The sequence below is a fragment of the Garra rufa genome, chromosome 4 (assembly GCF_049309525.1).
Source record: "Garra rufa chromosome 4, GarRuf1.0, whole genome shotgun sequence".
In the NCBI taxonomy this organism is placed as follows: domain Eukaryota; kingdom Metazoa; phylum Chordata; class Actinopteri; order Cypriniformes; family Cyprinidae; genus Garra; species Garra rufa.
Window position 1 is genome coordinate 54,734,349 of NC_133364.1, and position 26,745 is coordinate 54,761,093.

The 26,745-nt window shown below is 38.9% G+C and overlaps 1 protein-coding gene across 1 annotated transcript in view; it reads right to left on the reverse strand.

Annotated features, from left to right (window-relative positions):
* Window positions 1-26,745, reverse strand: part of LOC141334162 (uncharacterized) — a 181,307-nt gene that overhangs the window by 79,314 nt on the left and 75,248 nt on the right. The gene's annotated exons all lie outside the window — the stretch shown is intronic.

Below are 26,745 nucleotides of genomic sequence, written 5' to 3' on the forward strand. Positions count from 1 at the left end.
AAATGGAGAAAAATCTTTTAGTTATTCACAGACTGAAAAGACTTCCTCAATAAAAATGGCTCAAATGACAGAAGATAAGCCGTACACATGCCAACAGTGTGGAAAGAGTTTTGCTCAACCTGGAAACCTTGAAATCCACATGAGAGTTCACACTGGAGAGAAACCTTATGCCTGCCAACAATGTGGAAAGGGTTTCACTCATAGAGGAAGTCTTAAAAGACATGTTTTAATGCACACTGGAGAGAAACCTTACACCTGCCAACAGTGTGGAAGAAGTTTCTACCAGAAAGGAAACCTTAACTCCCACATGAAAGTTCACACTGGAGAGAGCCTTCTCACCTGCCAACAGTGTGGAGTAAGTTTCACTCAAAAAGAAAGCTTTAACAGACACATGAGAATTCACAATGGAGATCAGTCTTACACGTGTGATCAGTGTGGAAAGAGTTTTGATAAACATGAAAACCTTGAAGTCCATATGAGAACTCACAGAGAGAAACCCTACACATGCTCTGAGTGTGGAAAGAGTTTTAGTCAAAAACGGCACTTTGAAGACCACATGAGAATTCACTCTGGAGAGCAGCCCTACACATGCCCTCAGTGCGGAAAGAAGTTTAATTATAAACGACACTTTGAAGACCACATGAGAATTCACACTGGAGAGAAGCCTTTCACCTGCCAGCAATGTGGAAGAAGTTTTAACCAAAAAGGAAACCTTAACAGCCACATGAACCTTCACACTGGAGAGAAGCTATTTATATGTGGTCACTGTGGAAAAAGTTTCAGAAATAAAGCAGAACTTAAATACCACATGAGGTTTCACAGATGAGAGAACTGTAGTTTTATGTTATCAGTGTGATGTGAGTTATGTTATAACACCAGAGAAGCCATCACTGTGGAAAGACTTTCAGAAACAATCTTGAGGTTCACAGCAGATTTGTGCTTTGTATACACCTGGGTTTTTGGTTGATCAGATCACAAATACAATAAACTGTCTCTGTATTTCTGTCTCTTTTGTCCACTTTTGTCACTTCTCTCTTCATTTTGTCAAGAGTAGGGTAAATGCATGGGATCTTTCAGATCTTCCAATCGACTGCATAAGATATGTTTGCTAAATTTACATATAATCACAAGTAAGTTTCGGGAAAGCTACTGAAGAGGAAAACAAAGGATTTAGGACACCCAGAGCACAACAGTGGTACATGTTGATGCATTGCCCATGAGGCTATCGGTGCCGACATTAGAGCATTTTAATTATCATGTACATTGTTTATTTTTAGCAGATACTTACTTTAGCCATTTAGTTTCAATTTCTGATACATTTTTCTGGACGCACTCTTCCAAAGCACATGGAAAAAAGTGGCTGGCACAGGGCATGTGAATATTACACTAAGTTGTCTTTCACACACAAGTTTATATTAAAAACATCAAGTTACAAAAACACTGTCTTTTATGCCTGTGAAGATTAACAGCTGGGAAAAAAAATCGGTTTGAAGAATCAGGATAAACGCAATTACCATTTTGAATAGCCGCTATACCCACAATCTCTGTGCACTGTGTAAACAATGAGTGTTGTATTCATGCAACAGATCGCTTCCGACGTTTACGTATACTACGCCAGAGCGTGTTCACATGTAACGAGTCGGATGATGAGCTCGTCCTCAGGACAGTTGGACGTGGCTGTGTATTAAAGGTAAAAAATGATATAATGAAACCTAAACTAACTTTTTATTAAACCTCTAACCTAACTAAATAAAAAGGGAAAGTCTTCGGCCTTAACCTTTTCACACGTGAGTTTAAAATATTCTATCTAACCCCAAAGAGTGAGTTTTATTAGGCGACCGTTATTTTGGAATGTTCCGCATTACTGTTTCCATGGTGACGCGTCATGTGACACCGCAGCCACAACAACACTAAGACACATGGATCGCTTTTATTTCGTTTTCCCTTTTTTTTATTGTTGATATTCACAAGCATGCTCACTATATTATGTAATATCTGATGTTCCGATTTCGAAATATGTGCAAGTAAATGTATCTAAAAGATGAAACACTTTTATAATGACCGCGTTAGTTGATCTATACCGGGTGATGGGCGCCGACATGCAGTGTTGCCAACTTGGCGACTTTGTCGCTATATTTAGCGACTTTTTTTCAAAAAAGCGCCTAGCGACAAATCTAGCGACTTCTTGGAAAAACCTTATTTAGCTTATGAGACTCTCTGGTATTGCCGCGCGAGCGTGAAGTCGTGCTTTCCCAGCGCGCGCGCTCTCCCTCTCTCTCTCTATCTGCGTCTGCTCTGTTCAGTGAGCGGCAGAGAAGCAGCATTTTCAGATAAAAAAAATATATTCTGATGCTTCTAACTCTATTTTACATGCAAGTATAGCCCGAAATCACAGCACAGTCATTGTCTTAATCGTATGTGTATTTGATTTTTTTAGACAATGTCGTGATTATGAATAACGATTTTAGTGTAGATATATCTTCGAGAGATGGTTATGTAGTCCTAATGGGCTGCGTTTCAGTCACTATTTCATATTTACCCCGTTGTCTGACAAAAGAAACCGTAAAATATATCAATATATCTATGAAATATATAAATGAAAACAGTTTTATTGAATTTGGCTGCATCAAATAGCAGTATGTGAGCACAGAGACGCAAGACAATACAACGTACTGACGTCATGAATATGCTGATGAGCGCATGACGTCATTTAGCGACTTTTGGCGACTTTTCAAGCGGGGTATAGCTACTTTCCATTGAAAAAAGTTGGCAACACTGCCGACATGTTTGTTCGCGCTGTATCCGAGCTGAGTGATTTACAACACGCAAATTCATCCTCTCCTCCCAAAAGACATTAAAGTAAGTCTCTGGTGAGCTGGGAGAAGAGGAGAGTGAACGTTATAGTAACCTACACAATCTGTATATGATATCAATAAAATATGTTGTCAGAATATATTTGTAGGATCATTATTGCTTCTTCTATAGACATCAGTGTGTGTTTTATAAACTATAAATGTATGGTTTTGCTAGTACTTATGTGTATTTAAATGTCTGAAACCTAAAATAAGCATTATATGGTTGAAAACACCGAATAGTTGTGATAATGACAAGCACTCAGCGCGTCTGATCTGGCTCAGAGCCAGCCAAAGTGCCAAAACCGATTTGAATTCAGCAGCTGATGACGTGATGCGGCGAACGTTCGAATCACACCGGTGTGATCGTACGCGCTAAAGGGTTAAAGCACCCTAAATATACTATACTATCTAACCAAAATAAATGCAAGTTAACGATGATGGACATCAGGGGTCCGTTCTTCGTACCTCGCTAACTAAGTTAGCTGGATTTGATTGTTGACGATTTTGCGTGATCTTGGATCATTCGGTTCTTCGACGCTCATCCGGGACTTGCTGTCATAGCAACAGATCCGTAAGCGTAAACCTGCTCTGGAGCAGGCTTACTTTATGTAAACAGGATTAGATCGCGGCTACTCAGTTATGTCCGCTTCATTTATATGAAAGCAACAGCGATATTTGCCCAATTAATTTGTACTATTATATTACAAGTCAAAGATGACCGCACATATATGTGATGCAGGGTAATTCATTTAAAAAAAAAAAATGCAGTCTGTCGTTTGAAAAGTGCATATGTCACTTAAACATAGTTTGTGTAACACTGTTTTTCCATAAATAAATATTATCAGTGTAACTAAAGATAATGCAGTGTTTGATTCTCTTATTGATTTCGTACAGATACATACAGGTCATTTTCTAAAAAAGGGAAATGTACTATCATCACTCTATTTCATTTGATTATTTCACATTTAATTTATATTTTAGAGTAGTAATAGTAAATTACTTTGTGGAATCAAGATGAGAGACCACGGCTATAAAAGCGAAGGTGGATTTACCTAGAAGCTTTTGTTTCTTTAGCTCAGTAAACTCTATTTTTTGCTGGAGACTTCTCTTATAGAGCAAATGGATGTCACCCTGTTTCATTTGTAGAGGCAACATTTAATGGTCAATACATGTCATAAAGGAAATAAAATTAAATATAGCTGCAAGCAGCAATTACGGGGCCAAGCACTCAAAGCGGAAAATGAGGAGCTAAGGATGGCAGGAACAGCAGACCAACTGCAACAATAAGTAAAAAGAAGCCATTTTAGGATGATTTTAGTCAAAACGACAGAAAAGTGATGTAGAACGCCTACTGATATGATTTAATGGCTTATTAGGTTTGACCAACAGGTGGCGCTGTTATCAAATCGATGTGGTGTGTTTAGTGTGAGATGACAAACGTTCACACAAAGTTTGGTGTCATTATGTAAAAGTTTTCCAAAGATATAGCCTTAGAGTCATTTTCACATCAAGCCTAAAATTTATAGAGGCGCTGTACGAAAACGGTTTCAACTATCAACATGAAATCCATAACTTTTTGTCAGCACCGTCTGAAGATGATCTGACTCGATTTTGGTGAAAATCGGACAAACGGTCTAGGACTAGTCCGAAAAAGTAGGTTTTCAATATAATTCAAAATGGCGGACAGGGAGTTTGGCCAACTGTGGCATAATTGGTATCTATGTTGTCGGCATGACCCAAGGAATATTTTGAGACCAGTTTCATTACAATAGGCTAATGCTATCTACAGTTATTAGCATTTTTGTTCATTTTAAAACTAATGGTCAATGAATGCTTCATTACTCTTGACCAATAGGTGGCGCTGCTACCAAATTTATGTGGTGTCATCAGTGTGAGGTGGTAATGCCACATACCAAATTTGTTGCAAATATCTCAAAGCTTTGCAGAGATACAGCTTCCGATGCGCTTCGGCATCTTACCTGCAAATTCTTTGATGCGTTAAATGACAACGGTTTCGAATATCGACACGAAATCCATAACTTTTTGTCAGCATGGTCTGAAGATGATCCGAGTCAAATTTGGTGAAAATCCGACTAACGGTCTAGGAGGAGTTCGAAAAAGTAGGTTTTCTACATTAATCAAAATGGCGAACAGGAAGTTAGGCCAATTTTGGCATAATGGGTATCAATGTTCTCGGTCTGACCCAAGGAATATTTTGAGATCACTTTTATTACAATAAGCCATTATTTTCAGAAGTTATTAGCATTTTTAGAAATTTCGTTATAACTTTTGACCACAAGGTGGCGCTGGCCCCAAAATTGGTATGTACATTCAGGGCATGGTGCCGAACATTTTTGTAATTATTGTCGAAACGATACGTTAATCCGTTCTCAAGATACAGCGTTTTAAAGCTAAATTCAAAATGGCCGACACCCAAAATGGCTGACATGGGAAAATTGGATATGGTTCGACTCGGCATGCTCCTCCAAATCTAATGGGATGAGTTTTGAGATTTTTGGCCAAACCATTGAGAAGTTATAGGCAAAAATAGCCAACTTTCATATCTCCCGACCACTAGGTGGCACTGTGACGAAACACTGCAGGTAGCCTCAGGTCATGCTTATTATAACACACACCAGGTTTGGCCTCAATACGACAAACCGTTGCCGAGATATGGCCTCACATCCATTTTTGTGTGCTTTTCGTAGAATTCGTTTGCGCGTTATTCGAAAACAAATTGTTCAATCAACTTGAATTCCATAACTTTTTGCCAGCATGGTCTGAAGATGATCTGAGCCAATTTTGGTGAAAATCAGACGAACCGTCTAGGACGAGTTCGAAAAAGTAGGTTTTACAAACAATTAATTTTAGAAAAAAAACTAAACATTACGATTTTTGAATTTTTGTGTTCATTCGACTCGGCATGACCCAAGGATTCTGAGAAAAAATACTTTTGATTTCATGGCTTACGGTTCAAACGTTATCAGCAAAAAGAAAGTGAAACTTTGGACAAGTGGTGGCGCTAGAGAGTTTGAGTTAGAGACTCCAAATTGGCTATGGTGACATTTCAGACTGTCCTCTATCAGTATGCCAAATTATACAACTTTCCCGCCATCGGTTCTATGGGCTGCCATAGACTTGAGGCGGAAGAATAATAATAATAATAAATATAGCTGCAAGCAGCAATTACGGGGCCAAGCACTCAAAGCGGAAAATGAGGAGCTAAGGATGGCAGGAACAGCAGACCAACTGCAACAATAAGTAAAAAGAAGCCATTTTAGGATGATTTTAGTCAAAACGACAGAAAAGTGATGTAGAACGCCTACTGATATGATTTAATGGCTTATTAGGTTTGACCAACAGGTGGCGCTGTTATCAAATCGATGTGGTGTGTTTAGTGTGAGATGACAAACGTTCACACAAAGTTTGGTGTCATTATGTAAAAGTTTTCCAAAGATATAGCCTTAGAGTCATTTTCACATCAAGCCTAAAATTTATAGAGGCGCTGTACGAAAACGGTTTCAACTATCAACATGAAATCCATAACTTTTTGTCAGCACAGTCTGAAGATGATCTGACTCGATTTTGGTGAAAATCGGACAAACGGTCTAGGACTAGTTCGAAAAAGTAGGTTTTCAACATAATTCAAAATGGCGGACAGGGAGTTTGGCCAACTGTTGCATAATTGGTATCTATGTTGTCGGCATGACCCAAGGAATATTTTGAGACCAGTTTCATTACAATAGACTAATGCTATCTACAGTTATTAGCATTTTTGTTCATTTTAAAACTAATAGTTAATGAATGCTTCATTACTCTTGACCAATAGGAGGCGCTGCTACCAAATTGATGTGGTGTCATCAGTGTGAGGTGTTAATGCCACATACCAAATTTGGTGCAAATATCTCAAAGCTTTGCAGAGATACAGCTTCCGATGCGCTTTGGCATCTTACCTGCAAATTCGTTGATGCGTTAAATGAAAACGGTTTCGAATATCGACACGAAATCCATAACTTTTTGTCAGCATGGTCTGAAGATGATCCGAGTCAAATTTGGTGAAAATCCGACTAACGGTCTAGGAGGAGTTCGAAAAAGTAGGTTTTCTACATTTATCAAAATGGCGAACAGGAAGTTAGGCCAATTTTGACATAATTGGTATCAATGTTCTCGGCCTGACCCAAGGAATATTTTGAGATTACTTTTATTACAATAAGCCATTTTTTTTCAGAAGTTATTAGCATTTATCGAAATTTCGTTATAACTTTTGACCACAAGGTGGCACTGGCCCCAAAATTTTTTTGTACATTCAGGGCTTGGTGCCGAACATTTTTGTAATTATTGTCAAAACGATACGTTAATCCGTTCTCAAGATACAGCATTTTAAAACTAAATTCAAAATGGCCGACACCCAAAATGGCTGACATGGGAAAATTGGATATGGTTCGACTCGGCATGCTCCTCCGAATCTAACAAGACCAGTTTTGAGATTTTTGGTCAAACCACTGAGAAGTTATAAGCAAAAATAGCCATTTTTCATATCTCCTGACCACTAGGTGTCACTATGACGAAACACTGCAGGTAGCCTCAGGTCATGCTTGTTACAACAAACACCAAGTTTGGTCTCAATAAGACAAACCGTTGCGGAGATATGGCCTCACTTCCATTTTTGAACGCTTTTCGTAGAATTAATTAGCGCGTTATTCGAGAATGGTTTGTCCAATCAACTTGAATTCCATAACTTTTTGCCTGCATGGTCTGAAGATGATCTGAGCCAATTTTGGTGAAAATCAGACAAACCGTCTAGGACGAGTTCGAAAAAGTAGGTTTTACAAACAAAAAATTATATAAAAAAAACTAAACCTTACGATTTTTGAAATTTCGTGTTCATTCGACTCGGCATGACCCAAGGATTCAGGGAAAATTGGAATTTTGATTTTATGACTTACGGATCAAAAGTTATTAGCAAAAAGAAAGTGAAAGTTTGGACAAGTGGTGGCGCTAGAGAGTTTGAGTTAGAGACTCCAAACTTGCTATGGTTAATGTTGGGACGGTCCTCTATCAGTGTGCCAAATCATACAACTTTCCCGCAAGCGGTTCTATGGGCTGCCATAGACTTGCGGCGGAAGAATAATAATAATAATAAGAATTCTAACGGTTTCAATAGGTGCCTTCGCACCTTCGGTGCTTGGCCCCTAATAATAATAAGAATTCTAACGGATACAATAGGTGCCTACGCACCTTCGGTGCTTGGCCCCTAATAATAATAAGAATTCTAACGAAAACAATAGGTGCCTTCGCACCTTCGGTGCTTGGCCCCTAATAATAATAATAATAAGAATTCTAACGGATACAATAGGTGCCTTCGCACCTTCGGTGCTTGGCCCCTAATAATAATAATAATAATAATAATAAATATAGCTGCAAGCAGCAATTACGGGGCCAAGCACTCAAAGCGGAAACTGAGGAGCTAAGGATGGCAGGAACAGCAGACCAACTGCAACAATAAGTAAAAAGAAGCCATTTTAGGATGATTTAGTCAAAACGACAGAAAAGTGATGTAGAACGCCTACTGATATGATTTAATGGCTTATTAGGTTTGACCAACAGGTGGCGCTGTTATCAAATCGATGTGGTGTGTTTAGTGTGAGATGACAAACGTTCACACAAAGTTTGGTGTCATTATGTCAAAGTTTTCCAAAGATATAGCCTTAGAGTCATTTTCACATCAAGCCTAAAATTTATAGAGGCGCTGTACGAAAACGGTTTCAACTATCAACATGAAATCCATAACTTTTTGTCAGCACAGTCTGATGATGATCTGACTCGATTTTGGTGACAATCGGACAAACGGTCTAGGACTAGTTCGAAAAAGTAGGTTTTCAACATAAATCAAAATGGCGGACAGGGAGTTTGGCCAACTGTTGCATAATTGGTATCTATGTTGTCGGCATGACCCAAGGAATATTTTGAGACCAGTTTCATTACAATAGGCTAATGCTATCTACAGTTATTAGCATTTTTGTTCATTTTAAAACTAATGGTTAATGAATGCTTCATTACACTTGACCAATAGGTGGCGCTGCTACCAAATTGATGTGGTGTCATCAGTGTGAGGTGATAATGTCACATACCAAATTTGGTGCAAATATCTGAAAGCTTTGCAGAGATACAGCTTCCGATGCGCTTTGGCATCTTACCTGCAAATTCGTTGATGCGTTAAATGAAAACGGTTTCGAATATCGACACGAAATCCATAACTTTTTGTCAGCATGGTCTGAAGATGATCCGGTTCAAATTTGGTGAAAATCCGACTAACGGTCTAGGAGGAGTTCGAAAAAGTAGGTTTTCTACATTAATCAAAATGGCGAACAGGAAGTTAGGCCAATTTTGGCATAATTGGTATCAATGTTCTCGGCCTGACTCAAGGAATATTTTGAGATCACTTTTATTACAATAAGCCATTTTGTTCAGAAGTTATTAGCATTTTTGGAAATTTCGTTATAACTTTTGACCACAAGGTGGCGCTGGCCCCAAAATTGGTATGTACATTCAGGGCATGGTGCCGAACATTTTTGTAATTATTGTCGAAACGATACGTTAATCCGTTCTCAAGATACAGCATTTTAATGCTAAATTCAAAATGGCCGACACCCAAAATGGCTGAAATGGGAAAATTGGATATGGTTCGACTCGGCATGCTCCTCCGAATCTAACAAGACTAGTTTTGAGATTTTTGGTCAAACCACTGAGAAGTTATAAGCAAAAATAGCCATTTTCCATATCTCCTGACCACTAGGTGGCACTGTGACGAAACACTGCAGGTAGCCTCAGGTCATGCTTGTTATAAGCCTCACCAAGATTGGTCTCAATACGACAAACCGTTGCCGAGATACGGCCTCACATCCATTTTTGCTCGCTTTTCGTAGAATTAATTAGCGCGTTATTCGAGAACGGTTTGTCCAATCAACTTGAATTCCATAACTTTTTGCCTGCATGGTCTGAAGATGATCTGAGTCAATTTTGGTGTAAATCAGACAAACCGTCTAGGACGAGTTCGAAAAAGTAGGTTTTACAAACAAAAAATTATAGAAAAAAAACTAATCCTTACGATTTTTGAAATTTGGTGTTCATTCGACTCGGCATGACCCAAGGATTCAGGGAAAATTGGAATTTTGATTTTATGGCTTACGGTTCAAGAGTTATTAGCAAAAAGAAAGTGAAAGTTTGGACAAGTGGTGGCGCTAGAGAGTTTGAATTAGAGACTCCAAACTTGCTATGGTTAATGTTGAGTCAGCCCTTTATCAGTGTGCCAAATTATACAACTTTCCCGCAAGCGGTTCTATGGGCTGCCATAGACTTGCGGCGGAAGAATAATAATAATAAATATAGCTGCAAGCAGCAATTACGGGGCCAAGCAATCAAAGCGGAAATGAGGAGCTAAGGATGGCAGGAACAGCAGACCAACTGCAACAATAACGAAAAGGAAGCAATTTTGAGAGGATTTTAGTGAAAAATACAGAAAAATGGTGTAGAAAGCCTACTGATATGATTTAATGCTTATTACGTTTGACCAACAGGTGGCGCTGTTCTCGAATCCATGTGGTGTGTTTAGTGTGAGGTGACAAACGTGCACACAAAGTTTGGTGTCATTATGTCAAAGTTTTCCAAAGATATAGCCTTAGAGTCATTTTCACATCAAGCCTAAAATTTATAGAGGCGCTGTACGAAAACGGTTTCAACTATCAACATGAAATCCATAACTTTTTGTCAGCACAGTCTGAAGATGATCTGACTCGATTTTGGTGAAAATCGGACGAACGGTCTAGGACTAGTTCGAAAAAGTAGGTTTTCAACATAAATCAAAATGGCGGAAAGGGAGTTTGGCCAACTGTTGCATAATTGGTATCTATGTTGTCGGCATGACCCAAGGAATATTTTGAGACCAGTTTCATTACAATAGGCTAATGCTATCTACAGTTATTAGCATTTTTGATCATTTAAAAACTAATGGTTAGTGAATGCGTCATTACTCTTGACCAATAGGTGGCGCTGCTACCAAATTGATGTGGTGTAATCAGTGTGAGGTGGTAATGCCACATACCAAATTTGGTGCAAATATCTCAAAGCTTTGCAGAGATACAGCTTCCGATGCGCTTTGGCATCTTACCTGCAAATTCGTTGATGCGTTAAAGGAAAACGGTTTCGAATATCGACACGAAATCCATAACTTTTTGTCAGCATGGTCTGAAGATGATCCGAGTCAAATTTGGTGAAAATCCAACTAACGGTCTAGGAGGAGTTCGAAAAAGTAGGTTTTCTACATTCATCAAAATGGCGAACAGGAAGTTAGGCCAATTTTGGCATAATCGGTGTCAATGTTCTCGGCCTGACCCAAGGAATATTTTGAGATCACTTTTATTACAATAAGCCTTTTTGTTCAGAAGTTATTAGCATTTTTCGAAATTTCGTTATAACTTTTGACCACAAGGTGGCGCTGATCCCAAATTTCGTATGTACATTCAGGGCATGGTGCCGAACATTTTTGTAATTATTGTCGAAACGATACGTTAATCTGTTCTCAAGATACAGCATTTTAAAGCTAAATTCAAAATGGCCGACACCCAAAATGGCTGACATGGGAAAATTGGATATGGGTCGACTCGGCATGCTCCTCCGAATCTAACAAGACCAGTTTTGAGATTTTTGGTCAAACCACTGAGAAGTTATAAGCAAAAATAGCCATTTTACATAACTCCTGACCACTAGGTGGCACTGTGACGAAACACTGCAGGTAGCCTCAGGTCATGCTTGTTACAACACACACCAAGTTTGGTCTCAATATTCCAAATCGTTGCGGAGATATGGCCTCACATCCATTTTTGAACGCTTTTCGTAGAATTAATTAGCGCGTTATTCGAGAACGGTTTGTCCAATCAACTTGAATTCCATAACTTTTTGCCTGCATGGTCTGTAGATGATCTGAGCCAATTTTGGTGAAAATCAGACAAACCGTCTAGGACGAGTTCGAAAAAGTAGGTTTTATAAACAAAAAATTATAGAAAAAAAACTAATCCTTACGATTTTTGAAATTTGGTGTTCATTCGACTCGGCATGACCCAAGGATTCAGGGAAAATTGGAATTTTGATTTTGTGGCTTACGGTTCAAAAGTTATTAGCAAAAAGAAAGTGAAAGTTTGGACAAATGGTGGCGCTAGAGAGTTTGAGTTAGAGACTCCAAACTTGCTATGGTTAATGTTGGGACGGTCCTCTATCAGTGTGCCAAATTATACAACTTTCCCGCAAGCGGTTCTATGGGCTGCCATAGACTTGCGGCGGAAGAATAATAATAATAAATATAGCTGCAAGCAGCAATTACGGGGCCAAGCAATCAAAGCGGAAATGAGGAGCTAAGGATGGCAGGAACAGCAGACCAACTGCAACAATAACGAAAAGGAAGCAATTTTGAGAGGATTTTAGTGAAAACGACAGAAAAGTGATGTAGAACGCCTACTGATATGATTTAATGGCTTATTAGGTTTGACCAACAGGTGGCGCTGTTATCAAATCGATGTGGTGTGTTTAGTGTGAGATGACAAACGTTCACACAAAGTTTGGTGTCATTATGTAAAAGTTTTCCAAAGATATAGCCTTAGAGTCATTTTCACATCAAGCCTAAAATTTATAGAGGCGCTGTACGAAAACGGTTTCAACTATCAACATGAAATCCATAACTTTTTGTCAGCACAGTCTGAAGATGATCTGACTCGATTTTGGTGAAAATCGGACAAACGGTCTAGGACTAGTTCGAAAAAGTAGGTTTTCAACATAAATCAAAATGGCGGACAGGAAGTTTGGCCAACTGTGGCATAATTGGTATCTATGTTGTCGGCATGATCCAAGGAATATTTTGAGACCAGTTTCATCACAATAGGCTAATGTTATCTACAGTTATTAGCATTTCTGATCATTTTAAAACTAATGGTTAATGAATGGTTCATTACTCTTGACCAATAGGTGGCGCTGCTACCAAATTTATGTGGTGTCATCAGTGTGAGGTGGTAATGCCACATACCAAATTTGTTGCAAATATCTCAAAGCTTTGCAGAGATACAGCTTCCGATGCGCTTCGGCATCTTACCTGCAAATTCTTTGATGCGTTAAATGACAACGGTTTCGAATATCGACACGAAATCCATAACTTTTTGTCAGCATGGTCTGAAGATGATCCGAGTCAAATTTGGTGAAAATCCGACTAACGGTCTAGGAGGAGTTCGAAAAAGTAGGTTTTCTACATTAATCAAAATGGCGAACAGGAAGTTAGGCCAATTTTGGCATAATGGGTATCAATGTTCTCGGTCTGACCCAAGGAATATTTTGAGATCACTTTTATTACAATAAGCCATTATTTTCAGAAGTTATTAGCATTTTTAGAAATTTCGTTATAACTTTTGACCACAAGGTGGCGCTGGCCCCAAAATTGGTATGTACATTCAGGGCATGGTGCCGAACATTTTTGTAATTATTGTCGAAACGATACGTTAATCCGTTCTCAAGATACAGCGTTTTAAAGCTAAATTCAAAATGGCCGACACCCAAAATGGCTGACATGGGAAAATTGGATATGGTTCGACTCGGCATGCTCCTCCAAATCTAATGGGATGAGTTTTGAGATTTTTGGCCAAACCATTGAGAAGTTATAGGCAAAAATAGCCAACTTTCATATCTCCCGACCACTAGGTGGCACTGTGACGAAACACTGCAGGTAGCCTCAGGTCATGCTTATTATAACACACACCAGGTTTGGCCTCAATACGACAAACCGTTGCCGAGATATGGCCTCACATCCATTTTTGTGTGCTTTTCGTAGAATTCGTTTGCGCGTTATTCGAAAACAAATTGTTCAATCAACTTGAATTCCATAACTTTTTGCCAGCATGGTCTGAAGATGATCTGAGCCAATTTTGGTGAAAATCAGACGAACCGTCTAGGACGAGTTCGAAAAAGTAGGTTTTACAAACAATTAATTTTAGAAAAAAAACTAAACATTACGATTTTTGAATTTTTGTGTTCATTCGACTCGGCATGACCCAAGGATTCTGAGAAAAAATACTTTTGATTTCATGGCTTACGGTTCAAACGTTATCAGCAAAAAGAAAGTGAAACTTTGGACAAGTGGTGGCGCTAGAGAGTTTGAGTTAGAGACTCCAAATTGGCTATGGTGACATTTCAGACTGTCCTCTATCAGTATGCCAAATTATACAACTTTCCCGCCATCGGTTCTATGGGCTGCCATAGACTTGAGGCGGAAGAATAATAATAATAATAAATATAGCTGCAAGCAGCAATTACGGGGCCAAGCACTCAAAGCGGAAAATGAGGAGCTAAGGATGGCAGGAACAGCAGACCAACTGCAACAATAAGTAAAAAGAAGCCATTTTAGGATGATTTTAGTCAAAACGACAGAAAAGTGATGTAGAACGCCTACTGATATGATTTAATGGCTTATTAGGTTTGACCAACAGGTGGCGCTGTTATCAAATCGATGTGGTGTGTTTAGTGTGAGATGACAAACGTTCACACAAAGTTTGGTGTCATTATGTAAAAGTTTTCCAAAGATATAGCCTTAGAGTCATTTTCACATCAAGCCTAAAATTTATAGAGGCGCTGTACGAAAACGGTTTCAACTATCAACATGAAATCCATAACTTTTTGTCAGCACAGTCTGAAGATGATCTGACTCGATTTTGGTGAAAATCGGACAAACGGTCTAGGACTAGTTCGAAAAAGTAGGTTTTCAACATAATTCAAAATGGCGGACAGGGAGTTTGGCCAACTGTTGCATAATTGGTATCTATGTTGTCGGCATGACCCAAGGAATATTTTGAGACCAGTTTCATTACAATAGACTAATGCTATCTACAGTTATTAGCATTTTTGTTCATTTTAAAACTAATAGTTAATGAATGCTTCATTACTCTTGACCAATAGGAGGCGCTGCTACCAAATTGATGTGGTGTCATCAGTGTGAGGTGTTAATGCCACATACCAAATTTGGTGCAAATATCTCAAAGCTTTGCAGAGATACAGCTTCCGATGCGCTTTGGCATCTTACCTGCAAATTCGTTGATGCGTTAAATGAAAACGGTTTCGAATATCGACACGAAATCCATAACTTTTTGTCAGCATGGTCTGAAGATGATCCGAGTCAAATTTGGTGAAAATCCGACTAACGGTCTAGGAGGAGTTCGAAAAAGTAGGTTTTCTACATTTATCAAAATGGCGAACAGGAAGTTAGGCCAATTTTGACATAATTGGTATCAATGTTCTCGGCCTGACCCAAGGAATATTTTGAGATTACTTTTATTACAATAAGCCATTTTTTTTCAGAAGTTATTAGCATTTATCGAAATTTCGTTATAACTTTTGACCACAAGGTGGCACTGGCCCCAAAATTTTTTTGTACATTCAGGGCTTGGTGCCGAACATTTTTGTAATTATTGTCAAAACGATACGTTAATCCGTTCTCAAGATACAGCATTTTAAAACTAAATTCAAAATGGCCGACACCCAAAATGGCTGACATGGGAAAATTGGATATGGTTCGACTCGGCATGCTCCTCCGAATCTAACAAGACCAGTTTTGAGATTTTTGGTCAAACCACTGAGAAGTTATAAGCAAAAATAGCCATTTTTCATATCTCCTGACCACTAGGTGTCACTATGACGAAACACTGCAGGTAGCCTCAGGTCATGCTTGTTACAACAAACACCAAGTTTGGTCTCAATAAGACAAACCGTTGCGGAGATATGGCCTCACTTCCATTTTTGAACGCTTTTCGTAGAATTAATTAGCGCGTTATTCGAGAATGGTTTGTCCAATCAACTTGAATTCCATAACTTTTTGCCTGCATGGTCTGAAGATGATCTGAGCCAATTTTGGTGAAAATCAGACAAACCGTCTAGGACGAGTTCGAAAAAGTAGGTTTTACAAACAAAAAATTATATAAAAAAAACTAAACCTTACGATTTTTGAAATTTCGTGTTCATTCGACTCGGCATGACCCAAGGATTCAGGGAAAATTGGAATTTTGATTTTATGACTTACGGATCAAAAGTTATTAGCAAAAAGAAAGTGAAAGTTTGGACAAGTGGTGGCGCTAGAGAGTTTGAGTTAGAGACTCCAAACTTGCTATGGTTAATGTTGGGACGGTCCTCTATCAGTGTGCCAAATCATACAACTTTCCCGCAAGCGGTTCTATGGGCTGCCATAGACTTGCGGCGGAAGAATAATAATAATAATAAGAATTCTAACGGTTTCAATAGGTGCCTTCGCACCTTCGGTGCTTGGCCCCTAATAATAATAAGAATTCTAACGGATACAATAGGTGCCTACGCACCTTCGGTGCTTGGCCCCTAATAATAATAAGAATTCTAACGAAAACAATAGGTGCCTTCGCACCTTCGGTGCTTGGCCCCTAATAATAATAATAATAAGAATTCTAACGGATACAATAGGTGCCTTCGCACCTTCGGTGCTTGGCCCCTAATAATAATAATAATAATAATAATAAATATAGCTGCAAGCAGCAATTACGGGGCCAAGCACTCAAAGCGGAAACTGAGGAGCTAAGGATGGCAGGAACAGCAGACCAACTGCAACAATAAGTAAAAAGAAGCCATTTTAGGATGATTTAGTCAAAACGACAGAAAAGTGATGTAGAACGCCTACTGATATGATTTAATGGCTTATTAGGTTTGACCAACAGGTGGCGCTGTTATCAAATCGATGTGGTGTGTTTAGTGTGAGATGACAAACGTTCACACAAAGTTTGGTGTCATTATGTCAAAGTTTTCCAAAGATATAGCCTTAGAGTCATTTTCACATCAAGCCTAAAATTTATAGAGGCGCTGTACGAAAACGGTTTCAACTATCAACATGAAATCCATAACTTTTTGTCAGCACAGTCTGATGATGATCTGACTCGATTTTGGTGACAATCGGACAAACGGTCTAGGACTAGTTCGAAAAAGTAGGTTTTCAACATAAATCAAAATGGCGGACAGGGAGTTTGGCCAACTGTTGCATAATTGGTATCTATGTTGTCGGCATGACCCAAGGAATATTTTGAGACCAGTTTCATTACAATAGGCTAATGCTATCTACAGTTATTAGCATTTTTGTTCATTTTAAAACTAATGGTTAATGAATGCTTCATTACACTTGACCAATAGGTGGCGCTGCTACCAAATTGATGTGGTGTCATCAGTGTGAGGTGATAATGTCACATACCAAATTTGGTGCAAATATCTGAAAGCTTTGCAGAGATACAGCTTCCGATGCGCTTTGGCATCTTACCTGCAAATTCGTTGATGCGTTAAATGAAAACGGTTTCGAATATCGACACGAAATCCATAACTTTTTGTCAGCATGGTCTGAAGATGATCCGGTTCAAATTTGGTGAAAATCCGACTAACGGTCTAGGAGGAGTTCGAAAAAGTAGGTTTTCTACATTAATCAAAATGGCGAACAGGAAGTTAGGCCAATTTTGGCATAATTGGTATCAATGTTCTCGGCCTGACTCAAGGAATATTTTGAGATCACTTTTATTACAATAAGCCATTTTGTTCAGAAGTTATTAGCATTTTTGGAAATTTCGTTATAACTTTTGACCACAAGGTGGCGCTGGCCCCAAAATTGGTATGTACATTCAGGGCATGGTGCCGAACATTTTTGTAATTATTGTCGAAACGATACGTTAATCCGTTCTCAAGATACAGCATTTTAATGCTAAATTCAAAATGGCCGACACCCAAAATGGCTGAAATGGGAAAATTGGATATGGTTCGACTCGGCATGCTCCTCCGAATCTAACAAGACTAGTTTTGAGATTTTTGGTCAAACCACTGAGAAGTTATAAGCAAAAATAGCCATTTTCCATATCTCCTGACCACTAGGTGGCACTGTGACGAAACACTGCAGGTAGCCTCAGGTCATGCTTGTTATAAGCCTCACCAAGATTGGTCTCAATACGACAAACCGTTGCCGAGATACGGCCTCACATCCATTTTTGCTCGCTTTTCGTAGAATTAATTAGCGCGTTATTCGAGAACGGTTTGTCCAATCAACTTGAATTCCATAACTTTTTGCCTGCATGGTCTGAAGATGATCTGAGTCAATTTTGGTGTAAATCAGACAAACCGTCTAGGACGAGTTCGAAAAAGTAGGTTTTACAAACAAAAAATTATAGAAAAAAAACTAATCCTTACGATTTTTGAAATTTGGTGTTCATTCGACTCGGCATGACCCAAGGATTCAGGGAAAATTGGAATTTTGATTTTATGGCTTACGGTTCAAGAGTTATTAGCAAAAAGAAAGTGAAAGTTTGGACAAGTGGTGGCGCTAGAGAGTTTGAATTAGAGACTCCAAACTTGCTATGGTTAATGTTGAGTCAGCCCTTTATCAGTGTGCCAAATTATACAACTTTCCCGCAAGCGGTTCTATGGGCTGCCATAGACTTGCGGCGGAAGAATAATAATAATAAATATAGCTGCAAGCAGCAATTACGGGGCCAAGCAATCAAAGCGGAAATGAGGAGCTAAGGATGGCAGGAACAGCAGACCAACTGCAACAATAACGAAAAGGAAGCAATTTTGAGAGGATTTTAGTGAAAAATACAGAAAAATGGTGTAGAAAGCCTACTGATATGATTTAATGCTTATTACGTTTGACCAACAGGTGGCGCTGTTCTCGAATCCATGTGGTGTGTTTAGTGTGAGGTGACAAACGTGCACACAAAGTTTGGTGTCATTATGTCAAAGTTTTCCAAAGATATAGCCTTAGAGTCATTTTCACATCAAGCCTAAAATTTATAGAGGCGCTGTACGAAAACGGTTTCAACTATCAACATGAAATCCATAACTTTTTGTCAGCACAGTCTGAAGATGATCTGACTCGATTTTGGTGAAAATCGGACGAACGGTCTAGGACTAGTTCGAAAAAGTAGGTTTTCAACATAAATCAAAATGGCGGAAAGGGAGTTTGGCCAACTGTTGCATAATTGGTATCTATGTTGTCGGCATGACCCAAGGAATATTTTGAGACCAGTTTCATTACAATAGGCTAATGCTATCTACAGTTATTAGCATTTTTGATCATTTAAAAACTAATGGTTAGTGAATGCGTCATTACTCTTGACCAATAGGTGGCGCTGCTACCAAATTGATGTGGTGTAATCAGTGTGAGGTGGTAATGCCACATACCAAATTTGGTGCAAATATCTCAAAGCTTTGCAGAGATACAGCTTCCGATGCGCTTTGGCATCTTACCTGCAAATTCGTTGATGCGTTAAAGGAAAACGGTTTCGAATATCGACACGAAATCCATAACTTTTTGTCAGCATGGTCTGAAGATGATCCGAGTCAAATTTGGTGAAAATCCAACTAACGGTCTAGGAGGAGTTCGAAAAAGTAGGTTTTCTACATTCATCAAAATGGCGAACAGGAAGTTAGGCCAATTTTGGCATAATCGGTGTCAATGTTCTCGGCCTGACCCAAGGAATATTTTGAGATCACTTTTATTACAATAAGCCTTTTTGTTCAGAAGTTATTAGCATTTTTCGAAATTTCGTTATAACTTTTGACCACAAGGTGGCGCTGATCCCAAATTTCGTATGTACATTCAGGGCATGGTGCCGAACATTTTTGTAATTATTGTCGAAACGATACGTTAATCTGTTCTCAAGATACAGCATTTTAAAGCTAAATTCAAAATGGCCGACACCCAAAATGGCTGACATGGGAAAATTGGATATGGGTCGACTCGGCATGCTCCTCCGAATCTAACAAGACCAGTTTTGAGATTTTTGGTCAAACCACTGAGAAGTTATAAGCAAAAATAGCCATTTTACATAACTCCTGACCACTAGGTGGCACTGTGACGAAACACTGCAGGTAGCCTCAGGTCATGCTTGTTACAACACACACCAAGTTTGGTCTCAATATTCCAAATCGTTGCGGAGATATGGCCTCACATCCATTTTTGAACGCTTTTCGTAGAATTAATTAGCGCGTTATTCGAGAACGGTTTGTCCAATCAACTTGAATTCCATAACTTTTTGCCTGCATGGTCTGTAGATGATCTGAGCCAATTTTGGTGAAAATCAGACAAACCGTCTAGGACGAGTTCGAAAAAGTAGGTTTTATAAACAAAAAATTATAGAAAAAAAACTAATCCTTACGATTTTTGAAATTTGGTGTTCATTCGACTCGGCATGACCCAAGGATTCAGGGAAAATTGGAATTTTGATTTTGTGGCTTACGGTTCAAAAGTTATTAGCAAAAAGAAAGTGAAAGTTTGGACAAATGGTGGCGCTAGAGAGTTTGAGTTAGAGACTCCAAACTTGCTATGGTTAATGTTGGGACGGTCCTCTATCAGTGTGCCAAATTATACAACTTTCCCGCAAGCGGTTCTATGGGCTGCCATAGACTTGCGGCGGAAGAATAATAATAATAAATATAGCTGCAAGCAGCAATTACGGGGCCAAGCAATCAAAGCGGAAATGAGGAGCTAAGGATGGCAGGAACAGCAGACCAACTGCAACAATAACGAAAAGGAAGCAATTTTGAGAGGATTTTAGTGAAAACGACAGAAAAGTGATGTAGAACGCCTACTGATATGATTTAATGGCTTATTAGGTTTGACCAACAGGTGGCGCTGTTATCAAATCGATGTGGTGTGTTTAGTGTGAGATGACAAACGTTCACACAAAGTTTGGTGTCATTATGTAAAAGTTTTCCAAAGATATAGCCTTAGAGTCATTTTCACATCAAGCCTAAAATTTATAGAGGCGCTGTACGAAAACGGTTTCAACTATCAACATGAAATCCATAACTTTTTGTCAGCACAGTCTGAAGATGATCTGACTCGATTTTGGTGAAAATCGGACAAACGGTCTAGGACTAGTTCGAAAAAGTAGGTTTTCAACATAAATCAAAATGGCGGACAGGAAGTTTGGCCAACTGTGGCATAATTGGTATCTATGTTGTCGGCATGATCCAAGGAATATTTTGAGACCAGTTTCATCACAATAGGCTAATGTTATCTACAGTTATTAGCATTTCTGATCATTTTAAAACTAATGGTTAATGAATGGTTCATTACTCTTGACCAATAGGTGGCGCTGCTACCAAATTTATGTGGTGTAATCAGTGTGAGGTGGTAATGCCACATACCAAATTTGGTGCAAATATCTCAAAGCTTTGCAGAGATACAGCTTCCGATGCGCTTTGGCATCTTACCTGCAAATTCATTGATGCGTTAAATGAAAACGGTTTCGAATATCGACACGAAATCCATAACTTTTTGTCAGCATGGTCTGAAGATGATCCGAGTCAAATTTGGTGAAAATCCGACTAACGGTCTAGGAGGAGTTTGAAAAAGTAGGTTTTCTACATTTATCAAAATGGCGAACAGGAAGTTAGGCCAATTTTGGCATAATTGGTATCAATGTTCTCGGCCTGACCCAAGGAATATTTTGAGATCACTTTTATTACAATAAGCCATTTTTTTCAGAAGTAATTAGCATTTTTCGAAATTTCGTTATAACTTTTGACCACAAGGTGGCGCTGGCCCCAAAATTGGTATGTACATTCAGGGCATGGTGCCGAATATTTTTGTAATTATTGTCGAAACGATACGTTAATCCGTTCTCAAGATACAGCATTTTAAAGCTAAATTCAAAATGGCCGACACCCAAAATGGCTGACATGGGAAAATTGGATATGGGTCGACTCGGCATGCTCCTCCGAATCTAACAAGACCAGTTTTGAGATTTTTGGTCAAACCACTGAGAAGTTATAAGCAAAAATAGCCATTTTTCATATCTCCTGACCACTAGGTGGCACTGTGACGAAACACTGCAGGTAGCCTCAGGTCATGCTTGTTATAACACACACCAAGTTTGGTCTCAATATTCCAAAGCGATCCGGAGATATTGCCTCACTTCCATTTTTGAACGCTTTTCGTAGAATTAATTAGCGCGTTATTCGAGAACGGTTTGTCCAAACAACTTGAATTCCATAACTTTTTGCCTGCATAGTCTGAAGATGATCTGAGCCAATTTTGGTGAAAATCAGACAAACCGTCTAGGACGAGTTCGAAAAAGTAGGTTTTATAAACAAAAAATTATAGAAAAAAAACTAAACCTTAGGATTTTTGAAATTTGGTGTTCATTCGACTCGGCATGACCCAAGGATTCAGGGAAAATTGGAATTTTGATTTTATGGCTTACGGTTCAAAAGTTATTAGCAAAAAGAAAGTGAAAGTTTGGACAAGTGGTGGCGCTAGAGAGTTTGAGTTAGAGACTCCAAACTTGCTATGGTTAATGTTGGGACGGTCCACTATTAGTGTGCCAAATTATACAACTTTCCCGCAAGCGGTTCTATGGGCTGCCATAGACTTGCGGCGGAATAATAATAATAATAATAAATATAGCTGCAAGCAGCAATTACGGGGCCAAGCACTCAAAGCGGAAAATGAGGAGCTAAGGATGGCAGGAACAGCAGACCAACTGCAACAATAAGTAAAAAGAAGCCATTTTAGGATGATTTTAGTCAAAACGACAGAAAAATGATGTAGAACGCCTACTGATATGATTTAATGGCTTATTAGGTTTGACCAACAGGTGGCGCTGTTATCAAATCGATGTGGTGTGTTTAGTGTGAGGTGACAAACGTTCACACAAAGTTTGGTGTCATTATGTCAAAGTTTACCAAAGATATAGCCTTAGAGTCATTTTCACATCAAGCCTAAAATTTATAGAGGTGCTGTACGAAAACGGTTTCATCTATCAACATGAAATCCATAACTTTGTGTCAGCACAGTCTGAAGATGATCTGACTCGATTTTGGTGAAAATCGGACGAACGGTCTAGGACTAGTTCGAAAAAGTAGGTTTTCAATATAGATCAAAATGGCGGACAGGAAGTTTGGCCAACTGTCGCATAATTGGTATCTTTGTTGTCGGCATGACCCAAGGAATATTTTGAGACCTGTTTCATTACAATAGGCTAATGCTATCTACAGTTATTAGCATTTATGATCATTTTAAAACTAATGGTTAATGAATGCTTCATTACTCTTGACCAATAGGTGGCGCTGCTACCAAATTTATGTGGTGTAATCAGTGTGAGGTGGTAATGCCACATACCAAATTTGGTGCAAATATTTCAAAGCTTTGCAGAGATACAGCTTCCGATGTGCTTTGGCATCTTACCTGCAAAATCGTTAATCCGTTAAATGAAAACGGTTTCGAATATCGACACGAAATCCATAACTTTTTGTCAGCATGGTCTGAAGATGATCCGATTCAAATTTGGTGAAAATCCGACTAACGGTCTAGGAGGAGTTCGAAAAAGTAGGTTTTCTACATTAATCAAAATGGCGAACAGGAAGTTAGGCCAATTTTGGCATAATCGGTGTCAATGTTCTCGGCCTGACCCAAGGAATATTTTGAGATCACTTTTATTACAATAAGCCATTTTTTTCAGAAGTTATTAGCATTTTTCGAAATTTCGTTATAACTTTTGACCACAAGGTGGCGCTGATCCCAAATTTCGTATGTACATTCAGGGCATGGTGCCGAACATTTTTGTAATTATTGTCGAAACGATACGTTAATCCGTTCTCAAGTTACAGCATTTTAAAGCGAAATTCAAAATGGCCGACACCCAAAATGGCTGACATGGGAAAATTGGATATGGGTCGACTCGGCATGCTCCTCCGAATCTAACAAGACTAGCTTTGAGATTTTTGGTCAAACCACTGAGAAGTTATAAGCAAAAATAGCCATTTTTCATATCTCCTGACCACTAGGTGGCACTGTGACGAAACACTGCAGGACGCCTCAGATCATGCTTGTTATAACACACACCAAGTTTGGTCTCAATACGACAAACCGTTGCGGAGATATGGCCTTACATCCATTTTTGCGCGCTTTTCGTAGAATTAAATAGCGCGTTATTCGAGAACGGTTTGTCCAATCAACTTGAATTCCATAACTTTTTGCCTGCATGGTCTGTAGATGATCTGAGCCAATTTTGGTGAAAATCAGACAAACCGTCTAGGACGAGTTCGAAAAAGTAGGTTTTATAAACAAAAAATTATAGAAAAAAAACTAATCCTTACGATTTTTGAAATTTGGTGTTCATTCGACTCGGCATGACCCAAGGATTCAGGGAAAATTGGAATTTTGATTTTGTGGCTTACGGTTCAAAAGTTATTAGCAAAAAGAAAGTGAAAGTTTGGACAAATGGTGGCGCTAGAGAGTTTGAGTTAGAGACTCCAAACTTGCTATGGTTAATGTTGGGACGGTCCTCTATCAGTGTGCCAAATTATACAACTTTCCCGCAAGCGGTTCTATGGGCTGCCATAGACTTGCGGCGGAAGAATAATAATAATAAATATAGCTGCAAGCAGCAATTACGGGGCCAAGCACTCAAAGCGGAAAATGAGGAGCTAAGGATGGCAGGAACAGCAGACCAACTGCAACAATAAGTACAAAGAAGCCATTTTAGGATGATTTTAGTCAAAACGACAGAAAAATGATGTAGAACGACTACTGATGTGATTTAATGGCTTATTAGGTTTGACCAACAGGTGGCGCTGTTATCAAATCGATGTGGTGTGTTTAGTGTGAGATGACAAACGTTCACACAAAGTTTGGTGTCATTATGTCAAAGTTTTCTAAAGATATAGCCTTAGAGTCATTTTCACATCAAGCCTAAAATTTGTAGAGCCGCTGTACGAAAACGGTTTCAACTATCAACATGAAATCCATAAATTTTTGTCAGCACAGTCTGAAGATGATCTGACTCGATTTTGGTGAAAATCGGACAAACGGTCTAGGACTAGTTCGAAAAAGTAGGTTTTCAACATAAATCAAAATGGCGGACAGGGAGTTTGGCCAACTGTTGCATAATTGATATCTATGTTGTCAGCATGACCCAAGGAATATTTTGAGACCAGTTTCATTACAATAGGCTAATGCTATCTACAGTTATTAGCATTTTTGTTCATTTTAAAACTAATGGTTAATGAATGCTTCATTACTCTTGACCAATAGGTGGCGCTGCTACCAAATTGATGTGGTGTAATCAGTGTGAGGTGGTAATGCCACATACCAAATTTGGTGCAAATATCTCAAAGCTTTGCAGAGATACAGCCTCCGATGCGCTTTGGCATCTTACCTGCAAATTCGTTGATGCGTTAAATGAAAACGGTTTCGAATATCGACACGAAATCCATAACTTTTTGTCAGCATGGTCTGAAGATGATCCGATTCAAATTTGGTGAAAATCCGACTAACAGTCTAGGAGGAGTTCGAAAAAGTAGGTTTTCTACATTCATCAAAATGGCGAACAGGAAGTTAGGCCAATTTTGGCATAATTGGTATCAATGTTCTCGGCCAGACCCAAGGAATATTTTGAGATCACTTTTATTACAATAAGCCATTTTTTTCAGAAGTTATTAGCATTTTTAGAAATTTCGTTATAACTTTTGACCACAAGGTGGCGCTGGCCCCAAAATTGGTATGTACATTCAGGGCATGGTGCCGAACATTTTTGTAATTATGGTCGAAACGATACGTTAATCTGTTCTCAAGATACAGCATTTTAAAGCTAAATTCAAAATGGCCGACACCCAAAATGGCTGACATGGGAAAATTGGATATGGTTCGACTCGGCATGCTCCTCCGAATCTAACGGGACCAGTTTCTAGATATTTGGCCAAAGCACTAAGAAGTTATAAGCAAAAATAGCCATTTTTCATATCTCCTGACCACTAGGTGGCACTGTGACGAAACACTGCAGGTAGCCTCAGGTCATGCTTGTTACAACACACACCAAGTTTGGTCTCAATAAGACAAACCGTTGCGGAGATATGGCCTCACATCCGTTTTTGCGCACTTTTCGTAGAATTAATTAGCGCGTTATTCGAGAACGGTTTGTCCAATCAACTTGAATTCCATAACTTTTTGCCTGCATGGTCTGAAGATGATCTGAGCCAATTTTGGTGAAAATCAGACAAACCGTCTAGGACGAGTTCGAAAAAGTAGGTTTTATAAACAAAAAATTATAGAAAAAAAACTAAACCTTAGGATTTTTGAAATTTGGTGTTCATTCGACTCGGCATCACCCAAGGATTCAGGGAAAATTGGAATTTTGATTTTATGGCTTACGGTTCAAAAGTTATTAGCAAAAAGAAAGTGAAAGTTTGGACAAGTGGTGGCGCTAGAGAGTTTGAGTTAGAGACTCCAAACTTGCTATGGTTAATGTTGAGTCGGCCCTCTATCAGTGTGCCAAATTATACAACTTTCCCGCAAGCGGTTCTATGGGCTGCCATAGACTTGCGGCGGAATAATAATAATAATAAGAATTCTAACGGTTTCAATAGGTGCCTTCGCACCTTCGGTGCTTGGCCCCTAATAATAATAAGAATTCTAACGAAAACAATAGGTGCCTTCGCACCTTCGGTGCTTGGCCCCTAATAAATATAGCTGCAAGCAGCAATTACGGGGCCAAGCACTCAAAGCGGAAAATGAGGAGCTAAGGATGGCAGGAACAGCAGACCAAATGCAACAATAAGGAAAAGTAAGCAATTTTAAGAGGATTTTAGTGAAAATTACAGAAAAATTATGTAGAACGCCTACTGATATGATTTAATAGCTTATTATCTTTGACCAACAGGTGGCGCTGTTATCAGATCGATGTGGTGTGTTTAGTGTGAGGTGACAAACGTACACACAAAGTTTGGTGTCATTATGTCAAAGTTTTCCAAAGATAAAGCCACAGAGCCATTTTCACATCAAGCCTAAAATTTATAGAGGCGCTGT